We start from the raw sequence: 14,714 nt of genomic DNA, 5'->3' as shown, positions 1-14,714 counted from the left end.
AGCCTGGGAACCTCCATATGCCACGGGTGCAGCCCAAAAAGACAGAAAAAAAAAAAAAAGAGTGTGCCCATTTTCGGATGCAGAAACTGAGGTATAGAGAGGTTAAATCACTAGCCTGTGGTCAGAGTCAGTAAGGGATGGAACGGAAATTCAGACTCAGCAATCTGTTCCCCCTGCCCATGGGGTTGAATGCTCCTCTTAGCAGCCCTTGAGGAATATACGATGGAAAAGAAGGAATCAGGGACACACACACACACACACACACACACACACACACAGCTGTGTGAACATACGCGAAGGAAACAAACTAAATACCAATTGCCTAGAAAGAGTGATTGGGGTTTGGAAAGCAGATAGTAAAAAAGTGAGAAAGGAAATTTGCTTTTCACTTTTTCCAGTTTGCATTGTTTTGCTTTTTTGTAATTTCTGTCAGGGTTTTTTTTTTTTTTTTAATTGCGGTCAAACATAAAATTTACCATCTTACCATTGTTGAATATAGAGCTCAGTGGTATTAAGTACATTCATGGGGTCTGCCGCCGCCATCTTTCTCTAGAACTTTTTTCGTCTTGCAAAATTGAAACTGCATCCACTAAACAATAACTCCCACTCCCCCTACCCCCCATCCGGCTCTCCACTTTCTGTCTCTGTATATTTGCTTGTTCTCAGTATCTCACAGAAGTGGAAGCATATGGTATTTGTCTTTTTGTGACTGACTTCTTTCACTTAGCACATTGTTCTCAAGATGCATCCCTGCTGTAGCGTTTGCCGGCATTTCCTTCCTTTTTAAAACTGTGAAATATTCCAGTGTGTGGAGAGATCACATTTTGCTTATCCACCATCTGCCATGGACACTCGGGCTTAGCTATTGAGAATAGTGCTGCTGTTAACATTTGTGTACAAATATTCCTGCTTTCAGTTCTTTGGGGTGTATGCCCAGAAGTGGAATTGCTGGATCAGATGGCAATGTTTATTAATTTTGTAACTTAGGAAACAAAGGGTTTTTTTAAGTGACTACTCACATAGATTAGAAAAATATTTAGGAGTTCCCGTTGTGGCTCAGTGGTAATGAACTCAACTAGTATCCATGAGGATGCGGGTTCGATCCCTGACCCTGATCAGTGGGTTAAGGATCCGGTGTTGCCGTGAGCTGTGGTGTAGGTCAGAGAAGAGGCTTGGATCCTACATGGCTGTGGCTATGGCAGTGGCCGGCAGCTACAGCTCCGATTTGACCCCTAGCCTGGGAACCTCCATATTTCGTGGGTACGGCCCTAGAAAAGACCAAAAAAAAAAAAAAAAGCTGAATTTTTTATTGTAATAAAATACATATAACTTAAAATTTACAATCTTAATCATTTTTAGTGATTACAAAATATCCCGTGTTGTGCAATATATTCTTGTAGCTTAATTTATACGTAATGGTTTGCCCCACCTGGTTCCCTACCCTTTGGTGTCCCTACCCCCTTCCCTCTCCCCACTGGTAACACTAGTTTGTTCTCTATTTAGGCACGTCTGCTTCTTTTTTGTTACATTCACTGTTTGTCCTATATTTTAGATTTGTGTCTTTGTTGCCGTTGTTATTTTCATTTTTTTTAGGGCCACACCTGCCACATATGGAGGTCCCCAGGCTAGGGGTCCAGCTGGAGCTGCAGCTGCCAGCCTACACCACAGCCACAGCAACTCCAGATCCTTAACCCACTGAGCAAGGCCAGGGATTGAATCCGCAACCTAATGGTTCCTAGCTGGATTCGTTTCCGCTGTGCCACACGGGAACTCCCCTGTTCCTTTGTTTTTTAAACTAAGTCTCTAAAGAGAAAAAAAAAAAAGTGTTCGAAGCCCTCCCCCAAGAACTGCAAACGTGACTCTCTTCTGACGGCTTTAAAACCCAGAAGACTGTCTCCCACATCCTACAGGAGAGCATGCGTGGGTCAGGAAACTTCTGGGAAACTGCGAGTCCCTCTGCTCTCTGAGGAGCCTGTGGGCTTTTCTAATCGGTCCTGGTCCCCTGCAGCTGCAAGGAGAAGTTAATGAGGTGTGCGGGACAGTGATGGGAACCGGTCAGCCCCTACATCACTCCTGACACCACTGCTGGAGGGTGGGGGGGGGCACGGAGGGGAACTAGCCATAGGGTAAGAGAGATGGACCAGAAAACAATATCCACTTCATTAGCTGGTGATTCTGAATGTGTGGAAAGAGGCCAAGGTCCAGCCTACAGACTGTGACGGAACATTCGGACAAGGCTGTGAGGTCTGGGCAAAGGCCGGGCAAGGAGAATGCGGGCTCCCGAGGAAGCCTGGGGACGGTTTCTCTTACGCTTTGCCTCCCCTCCCTCGTTCATTCCTCCTCCCTCCCTCCCTCCCTCTCTCCCTTCCTACCTTTCATCCTCTCTGTTCCCTTCTTTCTCTCCTTCCCTTTTATCTTTCTTCCTTTCCTTTTACAATTTGATTCATCTTGTTTCTTTTTCTCACTTTTCCTCTTTGCTCTTCTTTTTTCTTTCTCTCATCCTATGCCTCCAATCAATTTCTCCTTTTTTCCAAATCTTAAAAACATCCCAAGAGGCAGACATTTGCTAACCTGTAGCCATGTTTCTGCTTATCCAAAAATAAAATAAGATGCAGTCCTTTCATGCAAATGAGCAGGGGTCCCAAAGGGGGTTACGCAAGGTGATACGTTACGGGTACAGGACAAAAATACGAGGTCTGATTTTTACACTTGTGTTAACTCCATGGCCTTTTCATTTTCCTGTTTGCTTTACAATGAGCACAGAATATCCGCACAATAGCACATCTGCTAAGTTAATGAGTTAATGCAAATAATGGGATTGGGGTGCTCAAACTTTTTTCCTTTTAACTGAGAGGAGTAATCGGGAAACATGTTTACAGATCATGGCTGGAAAGAAAAGCCCCTTAAAAATTCAGTTGATTTTTAAACTCAAACACTTGATTCAGCTCATCCTTGTTAACAGTCTGTGCTTTGACTACACTCAGAGGGGACTTCTGGGCACACACAGGGCCTAAGCTGTTGGGGGGTAAGGGGAGGCTTGGCATCTGGAGGAGTGCTGAGTCACTGACTTGAAAAGTCTTCCACTGGGAAGACCCATCACCTGTCACTTGTGATCGTGTCCCCCCCACTGCCCTCTCACTCCCCCTGCCCCGTGATTTCTCTCCACCGAGCCATCATCAGACACACTATGCCCTCACTTGCTCACTGGTTTGGTTGTCTGTCCTCCACCCCCGCTGGAGTGAAACAAAGCCTTCGTCTGTTTCGTTGGCCGCTGCTGCATGTCCAGGATCAAGAATAGTGCCTGACACAGTTAGGTACTTATGAGTCAAGAAACCACAGGCTGCCAATAATTGAGTTAGACCAAACATCACTTAAGGGGATTCTGTTAGAAATCAGGTAACTGGATCATCTCTTTATTTTTCATCCTTGGTCTTCTGAAGGCTAATGTCACAGCTGCCACGGTGCTTAACGACGCTAGGTTGAAACAACCTCTGACTCCCTGGCCAGATTGAACCCCTGGAGGATGGGAATTGTATCTTCCACATCTTTAAATCCCCAGCATTTCACTTACAGTAAATGCTTAGTAGATGTTTGTTGAATGAATAAGTGAGTGTATTCTGGGCCTTGGCCACACAGAAAGGTGGAGGGAGCCCAGAGCTCACGGAGTTAGTAACCAAGTTTTCCCCAGGTGGCTGTGGCCTGCAGTGCACTGTTCTTGAGCAGCACAGAGCAACACAAAAGGTGCAGAAATTTTGTTTCCTGTACTATATGGAGTTAGAATCCACTTAGGGATAAGAAAGCATACAATCATATAATGCCTTGGAATAGCTGTAGCTGTTTTCATGTTTCCTACAACACAAAAGGAGAGAGGTTACAATGTGATCAGGTAGGTTCTTAGGCCCTGCCAGCCAGCCCAGCCCAGGAGTGCTGAGGACCTACTATGTGCCGACACGCCACTGCACTGGGTTCTGGTAACACAAAGATTAGTGAACAGGCACCCAGCCTTTGAGGGGCTTCTGGTCTAGACAGATGGGGAGGCCATGCGGACGACCTGGGCCAAGAGCTGGGACAGAGATGAGCACAGAGAATGCCGGGGGCAGGGAGGGGGGACAACCAGAGCAGATTTCCCAGCCTCAGCCCCTCTCTGCTGTGGGTAAGGTCCTGTGCATTGTACGATGTTCAGCAGCATCCCCGGCCTCTGCCGCCTGGACCGTACCGGCCCCCAGCCATGACAATAAACCACGTCTCTAGCTCTCAGGAGAAGCTACCTAAGTAATGACAACCTGAGGCTCCTTGTTCAAAAACAGGGGGGAAAATGTCATAACATAAAGATTTTTCATATCTTTGGTCATCTATCCTCTCTCTCGTTTTCTCTCTCTCCCCCGACCCCTCCCTTTTCATTTCCTACTTAATGCTGCATTCCCTGGGGGGCTAACGGGGTTAGTGTCTGGGGACCCCACTCCGTGACTCAGTACACACACAGGCACACAGCCCACCAGCTGCAGGTGCCCCCTCAACCAGCCACCAGACCAATGCACGGTGCCCCAGCAGAAGGCAAGGAAGTCAAGACAGTGAAGACAAGCCCCTCCCCTTCCCAGGGCCAACCTGTGACAGACAGGCACTGCCAGCCTGGGTCAGGGATGGTCACCGCCATGCCCCTGATGTGTCATGGGGCTCCAGCACCCTAACCCAAACTCCCCATGCCCACATCAGGCCCCCTAAGGGTGCAGAAGGTAGTGGTGGTAACTGGATGGGACTTAGAGAGAAGGAAGCCTGGTGGGGCCAGGAGCTGAAACCCAAAACCCTCCCCAGAAAGTCAGGGAGGGGACAGGAGATGGGCCCTGGTGAGCTGAGGCCCCAAGCAATGCCACACCCCCACCCTGCACGTGCTCCCCTGTCTCATCAGGCTACCCTTACAAAAGTTCAAAAACAAAATTACTGGAGTTCCCTGGTGGCATAGCAAGTTAAGGACTGGGTGTTGTCACTGCTGTGGCTCAGGTCACTACTGGGGCACAGGTTCGATCCCTGACCCAGGAATTTCCACCTGCCACGGGCACAGCCAAAAAATAAATTAATTAAATAATTATGGAAACTACAGAGCATTAAACCCCAAGCACACCCATGAAGCTAGCCTGGCCAGTCATCGGCACATCTCCCGGAGGGGCCAAACCAACCTGGCTGAGAACCACTGAGCCTGAGCTGGGGGCGGGGCCTTCCTAAGGGGGTCAGCCCCTCAGCCGATCCCAGAAGGGTCCAGGGGAAATGATTATTAGAAGGGACAGAACGAATCGGGAAAGATCCCTGCAGCTCATAAATTTTGAACCAAGTTTTCAGGAAAATAGTGGAATCGGGTTTGGCTGGAAAGTGCCCTTCTAGGTGTTGGAAACGGCAGGTGAGAAGGTGCAGAAGTGGAAACTCACAAAGCGCTGGCAGCGGAAGTGGGTGGGTGGGTGGGGGGTCTCGATTCTTAGACTATTTCTGGACTTTCCCTTCACCCTGCTGTGGCTCCTGGTAAGACACTGGACTTCTCGGCCTCCTCCAAGGTGCTGGGCATGCCGCGCCCGGCCCGAGGCCCTGCTGGGTGGGTGCTGGGAGCACCCTCAGCTTCTTTGAAGAGGCTCCTTCTGCGATGACCCTCCTTGCTGCTCTGGTTTCCGTCCCCTCTGCTCCTGCCTCCCTGCAGACAATCACTCACCTGCCTGGAGAAGAGCAAAGGCTCCCAGAAGGAAATTCACCCGAAAACACGCAGGGCTGTGTCCTCCGTATGGGTGACACTCGTCACAGCTAAGAAGTATTCAGAGCTATTGACAGCCGCCTCTTTTCTAAGCACCTTACCTGCATTGACTCATGTCTTTTCTTTCTTTCTTATTTATTTTTTCTGCTGTACAGCATGGGGACCAAGTTACACATACATGTATACATACTTTTTCCTCCCATTGTTCTGTTGCAGTGTAAGTATCTAGACATAGTTCTCAATGCTACACAGCAGGATCTCACTGTAAATCCATTCCAAGAGCAATAGTTTGCGTCTGTTAACCTCAAGCTCCCGATCCCTCCCACTCCCTCTGTCTCCCCCCAGGCAGCCACAGGTCTATTCTCCAAGTCCATGATTTTCTTTTCTGTGGAAACGTTCATTTGTGCTGTATATGAGATTCCAGTTATAAGTGATATCATATGGTATTTCTCTTTGTCTTTCTGACTTACTTCACTCAGTATGAGAGTCTCTAGTTCCATCCATGTTGCTGCAAATGGCATTATGTCATTCTTTTTTATGGCTGAGTAGTATTCCATTGTGTATATATACCACATCTTCCGAATCCAATCGTCTGTCAATGGACATTTGGGTTGTTTCCATGTCTTGGCTATTGTGAATAGTGCTGCAATGAATATGTGGGTGCATGTGTTTTTTTAAGGAAAGTTTTGTCCGGATATGTGCCCAAGAGTGGGATTGCGGGGTCATATGGAAGTTCTATGTATAGATTTCTAAGGTATCTCCAAACTGTTCTCCATAGTGGTTGTACCAGCCTGCATTCTCACCAACAGTGCAGGAGGGTTCCCTTTTCTCCACACCCCCTCCAGCATTTGTTATTTGTGGACTTATTAATGATGGCCATTCTGACTGGTGTGAAGTGGTATCTCATGGTAGTTTTGATTTGCATTTCACTTATAATCAGGGATGTTCTTTCTTTCTTTTTTTTCTGTCTTTTCTGCCATATCCACAGCATATGGAGGTTCCCAGGCTAGTGGTCAAATCAGAACTACAGCTGCCAGCCTACACCAAAGCCACAGCAACGCTGGATCCAAGTCCAGTCTGTGACCTACCCGCAACTCACGGCAACACCAGATCTTTAACCCACTGAGTGAGGCCAGGGACCGAACCCATGTCCTCGTGGAGACTATTTGGGTTCATTACCGCTGAGCCACCGTGAGAATTCCTAACTCATTTACTCTTTACAACTTTCCCGTTGGGTAGATATTCTCTTTATCCCCATTTTAAGGATGGGAATGCTGAAGCCCAGGGAGGTGTAGGCATTTGAATTGTGGCCCCAAAGTCTGAATCCTGGCACTTTGGCTCCAGCGTCCTCCTATTTATAATTACTTCGCTCGGCTGTCTTCTCCATAAAATAGAGATAATGACAGTGGCCACAGAGAACTGTGACGATTAAAGGAGATACGGAAATCATCTAGCACAGTGATGCAGGCACTTCAGAAATAGCACTACTACTGTTCCTGTTGTAAGCAATCTAAACAACAAATTCAATAATAGCGTACCCGCACGCATGCACACAAACACACGTCTTTGAAAACGTTCAAATGTTCCTTGTTGCCTAAGGAGCGCAATTTGGGCCCCCAGGCCTGGCCTCCAGGGTTGGCTCATTATCAACCCTGCCCTAACTCACCAGCATCATCATTAGCAAGACTCCCTCCGTGGTACAGACAGCTCAGCTCGCCCTCTGCCCCCATCACCTCCTCACCTACTTTCATGCCTGCAGGTTCGCTCAGCTCTTCTTTCTGCACTCTGGGGTCTCGTGGAAAAGTCCTACCTCCCTTCCCAGGGCTCTGAGCCCCCGAAGAACTTGGCTGCTTCCCAGATTATCATTAGCATTTGCTTCTGTTTATTCCTTGACTTAGACAGTTTACATATATTATCTTTCCTGCTGAATTCTGTACTGTTTTCTTTTGTACCGATGAAGAAAGTGAGGTTCAGAGTGGCAACTTGCCCAAGGTCATATCTAGGAAGCAGCAGAGATGGTTGCCAACCCAGATCAGCTTGACTCCAAGCTCACGCTGAGTTCCCTATGATTTCTTCCTCTGGGCAGGTACAGAAAAGGTTTGAAGCCAGGAGTTCCCTTCATGGCTCAGCGGCTAACAAACCCGACTAGGATCCACGAGGATGCAGGTTCAATCCCTGGCCTCGCTTAGTGGGTTAAGGATCCGGCATTGCCATGAGCTGTGGTGTAGGTCACAGATGCATCTCGGATCCCGTGTTGCTGTGGCTGTGGTGTAGGCTGGCAGCTGTAGCTCCGATTTGACCCCTAGCCTGGGAACTACTATATGCTGCAGGTGTGGCCCTAAAAAGCAAAACAAACAAACAAACAAAATGTTTGAAGCCAGACATTGCTGAATCGCAACTGAGTGAGAGCAAGGCAAGCCCTCTGTAACTCACACTTTCCGAGCATCAGTTGAGAAAACTAGAAGTAGAAATAACTGTACCATCTCATGGGGCTGCTATGAAGAATAAATGAGATGGTTTATGTGAAGCAATCGGCACCGTGATTACAGCCTGCTCCGGTCTGTCTGGCAAGAGAAGTGAGTGTGCGTGTGTCCATCTCTCTCTCCGTAAAACCAACCCTTTCAGAGTCGGAAGTGAATTGTGTTCATCATCCCGACAGTGCTAGACACCTACCAGAGTGCCTGACACACAGTAGGTGCTCAATCAAGCTGTGCTGCGTTGACTCAGCTGCCTGCACACTCTTCTCCCCCCGCCCTGGGAGCAGAGCCTGGGTCTGGTCACCAGAGCCTGAAAGAGGACAGTGGTCATCCCTCAGCGTGAGGCCCGCTGGCCACTCTCGTGCTCAGGGGGCATGTCATGGATGGCACTCCTGACCAGATACCACCAGGCAGGGCAGGGGCGGGTCCCCCATGGGAGGAGAGGATGCACGAGGTGACCCCAAGCGGGTAGCGCTTCTAATTCTGGGCCTGGACCCAACACTTTTCCTGGCACCCTTCCAGCTTGTCTACCCCTTGAGAATGACTTCAGGATAAGAATGGGGCTACTTACCGTGCCCTTTTTTTTTTTTTTTTGCTTTTTATGGCCACACCCATGGCATATGGAAGTTCCCAGGCTAGGGGTCAAATCAGAGCTACATCTGCCAGTCTATACCACAGCCACAGCAGCCCAGGATCTGAGCCATGTCTGCGACCTGCACCACAGCTCATGGCAACTCCGGATCCTTAACCCACTGAGTGAGGCCAGGAATCGAACCTGCAACCTCATGGTTACTAGTTTCATTTCCACTGAACCACTACAGGAACTCTCAACTGTGTCTTTTTCTTAGATCTTGTATCTGTTTCTGGGCTCACCTTGTGTTGATCTCATCATTGTACATGCACGTTATTGTGGAGACAACAGTGGAGTCCAGCTTCAGAAGATTTGGATCAATAGAGGGTGGTTCTAGAAGCTTCGGGGGGACCTTTTTCCTCTCTGAGCCTCAGTTTCCTCATCTGTGAAATACGAATAGTAATGACTGCCTTGCCTCCTTTGCAAAATTATTTTGAAGATCAAGTGAAAGGAGGAAGCCCTTTGCATACCACAGCCACAAAGCCCTGCCCAAATGCTAGAGCTCTTTACATGGCACCTCCCTAGACAGGAAAGACTTCAGTCTATCTCTCTCTGACACGTGTGTGCGCACACACACACACACACACACACACACATGATTTCTCTCTGCACTGAGACTTCAGGATGCTTCTATGCGCTCCTCCCTCTGTTTAGTTTTGGAAGATGCAAAAGAGCCAGAAGGAAGGCACTCACCTGGGATTGGGGGTCCTCAGTTCAAGGCCAAGTTTCCACTCCTTGAACCACTTGAGAGTCCTTGGGCCAATCCTTACCATCTTGGAGACTTCATTGCCTCATCATGAAAGCGGGGCTGCCAGTGCTCTGCTCACAGGTTTGTGGGAGGGATACAGGGGAGCATAGAGCAGGGATGGCTTGCTAACATTTTTCTGAATATTAATCTGAAAACAAAATTCCAAAAAATCTTAGTAAAGCTTTTATCGCTTTTCTCTTTTTTCCTGAACACTAGCCTGGCCAGCATCATTGATTCAATAAACACTTATGGAGCCCCTGCTGTGTGCTGGGCCCACTGCCAAGCTCACCTTTCACGGTGTAGTCCTAGAAGGGATAGATTATGGCTCTGGAGTGAAGGCTCTCTCGGCCAGGTGTAGTATTTATTAGTTTAATATCATACTAGGTCACTAGTTTTGAATTTAATCTTTTACAAGCTCCTGGGAACACCCTATTTCTAAAAATGACCCAGCAGAAGGAGGTGGGTTGTGGAATCAAAAGGAGAAAACCTTCCTCTACCCTCAGGAGTTTTCCTGGCAAAGATCATCTGATAGCTGCTTGTTTGGGAAATAAAAGTGCAGACCTGGAAGGGATTTCTAGAGAGGAAGCCGAGGACTGGGGTTGGTAGGATTTGAGATCCTCCTGTATCCATTTGTCATGAGCTCACAGCTCTCCCCGAAGGACTTCACAGGGAGCAGACGCTTGGTGGTGCTTGTCAGTGAACTTACACCACAAGCTGTGCCTCCAGGTGGAGGGAGAACAGGGAGGCGGGAGGGAGCCCAGGAGCCATGTGCTCTGATTAAGAAAGCACTTGGTGGAGTTCCCATTGTGGCTCAGCAGTAACAAACCCAACTGGGTGGGATCCATGAGGATGCAGGTTCAATCCCTGGCCTCACTCAGTGCATTAAGGACCCGGCGTTGCCATGAGCTGTGGTGTAGGTCACAGACGTGGCTTGGATCTGGCGTTGCTGTGGCTGTGCCATAAGCCAACAACTCTAGCTCCATTAGACCCCTAACCTGGGAACCTCTATATGCCTCAGGTACAGCCCTAAAAAGACAAAAGGAAGGAAGGAAGGAAGGAAGGAAGGAAGGAAGGAAGGAAGGAGCCGCTGGTCTATTTGACTCCAGAGCCAGGATCTTCCTCTTGAGAAAGTCACTTCCCCTCCCTACCTCCGCTTCCTCATCCGAAAGATGAAGAAGAGAAGTGAGATGCCTCTCGGGGCCCTCGCAGGCATATGGGTTTCTACCCCCACAGCTGCTTTATTCAAGGGTGCACGCACTGCAGCCCACAGGCCAAATCCAGGCAGCCAGTTGTTATTAGAAATAGTTTTATTGGAACAAAGCCACACGATTCATTTATGTATTATCTATGATGGCAGAGTGGCGTAGGGGTGACAGATTCTATAAGCTCCCAGAGCCTAAAATATTTACTGTCTAGCCCTTTTTAGAAAACATTTGCCCATCCCTAGAAGATGCTAGTCTGTAGGTTTCGTGGTGATCAACTCTACACGGCAAATGGGAACGGATGTGTGAGGCCACCCCTCCCCCACCCACCTCCTCTTCCCCACCCTCATCCCCTGTCCCAGTACACAGGGGGGCAGTAAGGAGGTGGCTGCCACTGTTTACATTTTACACTTTGGAATTGTTTATTTACTTCTTGCTAAGTTGTCATTTACAGCAACATGCACAGATCCTAAATGTGCAGGCTGGTTGGTGATGGATCCACCGTCCCCATCAGGATAGGGAAATTTTCTGGCACCCAGAAAGCTCCCCCATTATCTGCCCCTGGGAGTACATCTCCCAAAGTAACCTCAATTCTATTTTATTAAAAAAGATTTTTTTTTTTTGAGTTCTCGTTGTGGCTCAGTGGGAACCTGACTAGTATCCATGAGGACGTGGGTTCCATCCCTGGCCTCGCTCAGTGGGTTAAGGATCCAATGTTGCCATGAGCTGTGGTGTAGGTCGAAGACACTGCAAGATCTTGCGTTTCTGTGGCTGCGACATAGGCCAGTAGCTATAGCTCTGACTCAGCCCCTCGCCAGGGAACTTCCATACGCCACAGGTGCAGCCCTAAAAAGCAAAAAGAAAAAAAAGAAAAAAATTTTTTTAAATAAAAAAAATTTTAACCCAAGTTCCCCCTGTGGCTCAGTGGGTTAAGAACCCAATGTAGTTTCTGTGAGGGTGCAGGTTCAATCCCTGGCCTTGTTCAGTGGGTCAAGGATCCGGTGTTGCCACAAGCTGTAGTGTAAGGTCACAGATGTAGCTTGGATCCAGTGAAATAGCCTGGGAACTTCCATAAGTCGCAGGTGCAGCCATAAAAAGAAAAAAAGATTTTTTTTTTTTGGCTGCATCTGAGGTGCACACAGAAGTTTGGGGACGAGGAATCAAACCTGCCCCAGCAGCAACCCAAGCTGCTGTAGCAACAATGCCAGATCCTTAACCCATTGTCCCACCAGGGAACTCCTAGCCTCAATTTCAACCTCTATCACCATGGATTTGTTTTTCCTGCTTTTTTAACTTAAGATAAACAGAATCACACAGTATATACCCTTTTGTGTCTGGGGAAGGCATTTAAACTATATCTTCATTGCTGACAACTTGGAAAACCAAGGGGTATAAATAAGGACATAAAATTATCCATAATGGCATCATCCAGGGATGGTCACCCCTCAGTTTATTCAATGAGTGTTTTATTGAGCATCTTCTATGGATCAGGCCCCTCTTCAGGCACTGAAGAGTAAGGTGATCCCTGCCCTCTTGGAACTTACAGTCCATGGTGTCTTTCTCAACAGTCCCATGTTCAGCACTACCCAGAGTTCCAGCCTGCGCTCAAGGATCAACTGCCCAAAGGCCTGGAAAGGGACACTCTGGTAATTTAAGAATTTCAAGTCATAGGAAAGTTTGGGAACTTAAATGGCCATCCAGGCCAATTGGCCATATTGCAAAGGAAGACTCAGAGGAGGTGCTCAGCCAAGGCTTTGGGGAGGTGAAGGGTATCCAGAAAAGGGTGCTGTATCCAGAACTGGACTCTCAGGCTCTAACGCCACAGTCTAGAATGATCTCTAGGCTGCAATGCTATCTAATGCTAAGGCCCCCCACCTCCTTCAGACGAGGGGTGGGCAGCATTTATGTTTTCCTCTAGAGAGGATTTCATTCCCAGGCCTTCTAGAGACGCTCCTAAATTAATGAGAAAGCCTTGGAGAGTAGAGCAGCAGGGGACAGGCTCTCCCTGGTGTACACAAATCAGGGTCACCATGGAAAGTCTGTGTGCCCAAGAGCAGCACAGAAATGTCACTCATGTTGTGACGTTACAGGAGAGGTTGGGTCCCTGGGAACCACGTTTGCCATTTCGTGAGATTTCCTAGACGGAGCCCGGAAAACCTTCCTAGAGTAATGAGCCAAGTGGATTTTAAATTATCTTGGACCAGGGGCGGCATTTCCCACAGAAAATCTTGGGATTTGGGAGTTCCCGTGGTGGCGCAGTGGTTAACGAATCCAACTAGGAACCATGAGGTTGCGGGTTCGATCCCGGCCCTTGCTCAGTGGGTTAACGATCCGGCGTTGCCGTGACCTGTGGTGTAGGTTGCAGACTTGGCTCAGATCCCACACTGCTGTGGCTCTGGTATAGGCCGGTGACGACAGCTCCGATTCGACCCCTAGCCTGGGAACCTCCATATGTTGTGGGAGCGGCCCTAGAAAAGGCAAAAAGACAAAAAACAAAACAACACAATATTATCATTTTCCAGCTAAGGAAACTGAGGATCCGAAAGATTATATATAACATGCCCAAGATGCACAGCTGGTTAGCAGATCAGAGAACTCAGATTTAGGTCTGTTTGACTCCAGTATCTGCCCTCTATGCTCTGCTCTGAAATCACAGCAGACTTCCCCCTTTAAAGTTCCCATCTCCCAAAGCAGTAGGACAAGCTTTTCCTCTTTCATCCTAAAGCCCTGCTCAAAAGTCTGGAGCCCCAAACTCAGCCCTTCCATTAACTTATTACAGTAACTCCAAGCCACTTCCTTAAAATGCCCTGTATCTTATTTTTCCATCTTTAAGGGGCTCTTCCTGGGATAGGCCATGATGGGAAAGATATAAAAAAGAATGTATATATATGTATAACTGAGTAACTTTGCTATACAGCAGAAATGGCCTAACACTGTAAATCAGCTATACTTTAATGTAAAAATGTTTAATACTAAAATGGGGCCGTCACAGCAGCCCACCACTACTAGATCCCGTGGGAAGCAAAAACAAGAGTATTCCAGCTATACTCTGGCTTCCTCAATTTGGGGAAAGCTTAACCAAAGGGTTTTAGAACCCCTTTGGTTCGCATTTGTGACCCACATCCTGAAGGTCTATCTGTTGAGATATTTATACTTTTCTTTTTAAATTTCCATTGCAAAGGGTTGATACTGGATCCGCTCAAGATCTATAGTTGCAGTTACTTGGCGACCCATGTTGAGCAGAAGGTACAGACAAGGTAGATCTGGGCAGGAGGGTTCCAGGAAGTTGCTGGGTGTGAATGGTCAGATTACCTGGACACGCATAGGAAGTTTCCCTGTACTCTGTGCAACTTCCTGTACGTTCACAGAGTTGACTGGGGGTAGGGGGAAGAACGGGTTTGCTGACACCTGAATTTTGAGAGATAAGGAAGCTTGAGAATCCGACTGGGCGGCACATGGTTGTCGGAACTGCAAATCAAAGCTTTGTTGTTAAAAGGGAAGTGATGGCTGGCTTTTTAATGGGTTTTTCCCAGCTAAACACAGAAACCGATCTTCATGACACTTGACTGCTTCTATCATGATAGCAAATGAGAGACAAAGAGTTTGTTCTCCGGGGACATTTACTCCAAGCACTTCATTATCCCAGTTGAGGGGAGCTAGGTGGGCAGAAAATGTTCTCTCATTGGGCCGAATGGTGAGGGCAAGGGACTGCCATATGTCACAATAAACTAGAAGACAATAAGGTCAAAAGAAGGGCCATCGTCATTTTGACCCCTTTCCCAGGAAAGACACTGAGATGGTGTAAACCTCCCCCAGAGCTCCAAGCACACAACCACCCGTTTTTCGTGGGTGGCCCAGCGTGTGTTGAAAACCCTGGATGTAAGAGGCAGCCTCGATGCTCAGCAGCCTGACTTGGATCAGC

Source organism: Phacochoerus africanus, chromosome 14, assembly GCF_016906955.1.
Source record: "Phacochoerus africanus isolate WHEZ1 chromosome 14, ROS_Pafr_v1, whole genome shotgun sequence".
NCBI lineage: Eukaryota > Metazoa > Chordata > Mammalia > Artiodactyla > Suidae > Phacochoerus > Phacochoerus africanus.
Note: the sequence above shows the minus strand (reverse complement) of the source record.